Raw genomic sequence first — 5,000 nt, forward strand, 5'->3', positions numbered from 1 at the left:
GCTCTCCAGCACCTATCTCGGACTCATTCTCCTCCAGGCCGGCCTCACATCTTCAAAGAACCAGCCTGGAGCTTCCAGCGGTCAGCCGCACCTTGAATCCGCTCTCCAGCACCTTCCTCGGACTCAAGCTCTGCCAAAGTCGGCCTCCCATCTTCCAGGAACCAGCCTGGAGCTTCTAGCGGTCAGCCGCACCTTGAATCCGCTCTCAAGCACCTTCCTCGGACTCATGCTCTGCCAAAGTCGGCCTCACATCTTCCAGGAACCAGCCTGGAGCTTCCAGTTGTCAGCCGCACCTTGAATCCGCTCTCCAGCACCTATCTCGGACTCATTCTCCTCCAGGCCGGCCTCACATCTTCAAAGAACCAGCCTGGAGCTTCCAGCGGTCAGCCGCACCTTGAATCCGCTCTCCAGCACCTTCCTCGGACTCATGCTCTGCCAAAGTCGGCCTCACATCTTCCAGGAACCAGCCTGGAGCTTCCAGCGGTCAGCCGCACCTTGAATCCGCTCTCCAGCACCTTCCTCGGACACATTCTCCTCCAGGCCGGCCTCCCATCTTCCAGGAACCAGCCTGGAGCCTTTAGCGGTCAGCCGCGCCTTGAATCCGCTCTCAAGCACCTTCCTCGGACTCATGCTCTGCCAAAGTCGGCCTCCCATCTTCCAGGAACCGGCCTGGAGCTTCCAGCGGTCAGCCGCGCCTTGAATCCGCTCTCCTGCACCCATCCTCGGACACACGTTCTTGCCTTTGGACCCCTCCTCCAGGAGCCAGGCTGGAGCTTTTGCCCCCTTCCTCCATCATTTCAGGCCGTGGAAAGTGTCATCTTTCGGATTATCAATTCACCGTCCCAGTCTGGTACTCAGATATTTTTCCGAAAACTGGGTTTCTGAAATCGTGCAGATGGTGTTTTCGTCGTCTGCTAATAACCTCGTCGTGTGGGAGAATAGGGGCGGGCCTTGGGCTGACTCGGCCCATCGTCCCCTTTTCCCGTTCTCTGACAGAAATTTTTTCAAACTTTATCACCCCTGGTACTATAAACTTTTTCACCTCTGGTACTATGTGGCACTTAGAAAATTTTCTGAACCGGGATTCTCACCCCTGGTACTTTTTGGCACTTAGAAAATATTTCTCAACCGGGCTTCATGCCCCTGGTACTTTTTGACACTTTGACGTTTTTCTGAACCGGGCTTCATGCCCCTGGTACTTTTTGACACTTTGACGTTTTTCTGAACCGGGCTTCATGCCCCTGGTACTTTTTGACACTTTGACGTTTTTCTGAACCGGGCTTCATGCCCCTGGTACTTTTTGACACTTTGACGTTTTTCTGAACCGGGCTTCATGCCCCTGGTACTTTTTGACACTTTGACGTTTTTCTGAACCGGGCTTCATGCCCCTGGTACTTTTTGACACTTTGACGTTTTTCTGAACCGGGCTTCATGCCCCTGGTACTTTTTGACACTTTGACGTTTTTCTGAACCGGGCTTCATGCCCCTGGTACTTTTTGACACTTTGGCGTTTTTCTGAACCGGGATAAAGGTCATTTAAAGAGGTGTGTGCATGGTTCCTACTTATAATGGATATATGAAGGACTAAGGAGTCTGAACTTGTTCTGGCCCAAGGAAATCACTTTTTAACAAAAATCCGTATTTGGTCTTAACTCGGGAAAAGAAGGCGATTCCTGTGTTTTGATCTCAAAAGAGGCCATTTATCCGGGTTTGTGCAGGTTTATGCATGGAACTTACTTAGAATGGATATATATGTATGTATATATGAAGGACTAAGGAGTCTGAACTTGTTCTGGCCCAAGGAAATCATTTTTTAACAAAAATCCGTATTTCGTCTTAACTCGGGAAAAGAAGGCGATTCCTGTGTTTTGATCCCAAAAGAGGCCATTTATCCGGGTTTGTGCAGGTTTATGCATGGAACTTACTTAGAATGGATATATCTCTATGTATATATGAAGGACTAAGGAGTCTGAACTTGTTCTGGCCCAAGGAAATCACTTTTTAACAAAAATCCGTATTTCGTCTTAACTCGGGAAAAGAAGGCGATTCCTGTGTTTTGATCCCAAAAGAGGCCATTTATCCGGGTTTGTGCAGGTTTATGCATGGAACTTACTTAGAATGGATATATCTCTATGTATATATGAAGGACTAAGGAGTCTGAACTTGTTCTGGCCCAAGGAAATCACTTTTTAACAAAAATCCGTATTTCGTCTTAACTCGGGAAAAGAAGGCGATTCCTGTGTTTTGATCCCAAAAGAGGCCATTTATCCGGGTTTGTGCAGGTTTATGCATGGAACTTACTTAGAATGGATATATCTCTATGTATATATGAAGGACTAAGGAGTCTGAACTTGTTCTGGCCCAAGGAAATCACTTTTTAACAAAAATCCGTATTTCGTCTTAACTCGGGAAAAGAAGGCGATTCCTGTGTTTTGATCCCAAAAGAGGCCATTTATCCGGGTTTGTGCAGGTTTATGCATGGAACTTACTTAGAATGGATATATCTCTATGTATATATGAAGGACTAAGGAGTCTGAACTTGTTCTGGCCCAAGGAAATCATTTTTTAACAAAAATCCGTATTTCGTCTTAACTCGGGAAAAGAAGGCGATTCCTGTGTTTTGATCCCAAAAGAGGCCATTTATCCGGGTTTGTGCAGGTTTATGCAAGCAACTTACTTAGAATGGATATATATGTATGTATATATGAAGGACTAAGGAGTCTGAACTTGTTCTGGCCCAAGGAAATCACTTTTTAACAAAAATCCGTATTTCGTCTTAACTCGGGAAAAGAAGGCGATTCCTGTGTTTCTTTCAGAAAAGGTCCTTTTTCTGAACTGGGATTCATGCCCAACATCCAGGCTCTCGTGCCCTGCCCACAGACACAAATCCAGGCCGAGTTTCAGCACCTCTGCATGGACAGCATTCATGGCTGCTTTCCTCTCCCAACAGCCAGTCTCTCATGCCCTGCCCACAGACACACATCCAGGCCGAGTTTCAGCACCTCTCCTCGGTCCAGTATTCATGGCTGCCGTCCTCTCCCAACAGCCAGTCTCTCATGCCCGGCCCAGAGACACACATCCAGGCCGAGTTTCAGCACCTCTCTTCGGTCAGGCAATCATCCCTGCTCCCCTCTCATAACGTCCAGGCACTCATGCCCTGCGCACAGACAAACAGAACCCAGGCCGAGTTTCAGCACCTCTGCTCGGACAGCATTCACGGCTTTTGTCCTCTCACAGCATCCAGTCTCTCATGCCCTGCGCAATGACACACATCCAGGCCTAGTTTCAGCACCTCTCCTCGGTCAGGAATTCATCCCTGCTCCCCTCTCAGAACATCCAGGCACTCATGCCCTGTGCAATGACACATCCAGGCCGAGTTTCAGCACCTCTCCTCGGTCAGGAATTCATCCCTGCTCCCCTCTCATAACGTCCAGTCACAGACACAGATCCAGGCCGAGTTTCAGCACCTCTCCTCGGTCCAGCATTCATCCCTGCTCCCCTCTCAGAACATCCAGGCACTCATGCCCTGTGCAATGACACATCCAGGCCGAGTTTCAGCACCTCTCCTCGGTCAGGAATTCATCCCTGCTCCCCTCTCATAACGTCCAGTCACAGACACAGATCCAGGCCGAGTTTCAGCACCTCTCCTCGGTCCAGCATTCATCCCTGCTCCACTCTCATAGCATCCAGGCACTCATGCCCTGCGCACAGACACACATCCTGGCCGAGTTTCAGCACCTCTCCTCGGTCCAGCATTCATCCCTGCTCCACTCTCATAGCATCCAGGCACTCATGCCCTGCGCACAGACACACATCCAGGCCGAGTTTCAGCACCTCTGCTCGGTCCAGCATTCATCCCTGCTCCACTCTCATAGCATCCAGGCACTCATGCCCTGCGCACAGACACACATCCTGGCCGAGTTTCAGCACCTCTCCTCGGTCCAGCATTCATCCCTGCTCCACTCTCATAGCATCCAGGCACTCATGCCCTGCGCACAGACACACATCCAGGCCGAGTTTCAGCACCTCTGCTCGGTCCAGCATTCATCCCTGCTCCACTCTCATAGCATCCAGGCACTCATGCCCTGCGCAATGACACATCCAGGCCGAGTTTCAGCACCTCTCCTCGGTCAGGCATTCATCCCTGCTCCCCTCTCACAGCATCCAGGCACTCATGCCCTGCGCACAGTCACACACCCAGGCCGAGTTTCAGCACCTCTCCTCGGTCCAGCATTCATCCCTGCTCCCCTCTCACAGCATCCAGGCACTCATGCCCTGCGCACAGACACACATCCAGGCCGAGTTTCAGCACCTCTCCTCGGTCCAGCATTCATCCCTGCTCCCCTCTCACAGCATCCAGGCACTCATGCCCTGCGCACAGACACACATCCAGGCCGAGTTTCAGCACCTCTCCTCGGTCAGGCATTCATCCCTGCTCCCCTCTCAGAACATCCAGGCACTCATGCCCTGCGCAACGACATCACTCCGCAAAGGAAAGCTTTTGCGGTGTTTCTTTCTCAAAAAAGGCAATTTAAAGAGGTTTAAGCATGGAACCTACTCAGAATGAACATAGACATAACGGACTAAGGAGTCTGAACTTGGTTTGGCCCAAGGAAATCATTTTTTAACAAAAATCCGTATTTCGTCTTAACTCGGGAAAAGAAGGCGATTCCTGGGTTTCTCTCTCAAAAAAGGCCATTTAAAGAGGTTTGTGCATGGAACCTACTCAGAATGAACATAGACATAACGGACTAAGGAGTCTGAACTTGGTTTGGCCCAAGGAAATCATTTTTTAACAAAAATCCGTATTTGGTCTTAACTCGGGAAAAGAAGGCGATTCCTGGGTTTCTTTGTCAAAAAAAGGCCATTTAAAGAGGTTTTGTGCATGGAACCTACTCGGAATGGCTATATATGAAGGACTAAAGAGTCTGAACTTGGTTTGGCCCAAGGAAATCTTTTTTTTACAAAAATCCGTATTTCGTCTTAACTCGGGAAAAGAA

The sequence above is a fragment of the Odontesthes bonariensis genome, unplaced genomic scaffold (genome assembly GCF_027942865.1).
Source record: "Odontesthes bonariensis isolate fOdoBon6 unplaced genomic scaffold, fOdoBon6.hap1 scaffold_202, whole genome shotgun sequence".
In the NCBI taxonomy this organism is placed as follows: domain Eukaryota; kingdom Metazoa; phylum Chordata; class Actinopteri; order Atheriniformes; family Atherinopsidae; genus Odontesthes; species Odontesthes bonariensis.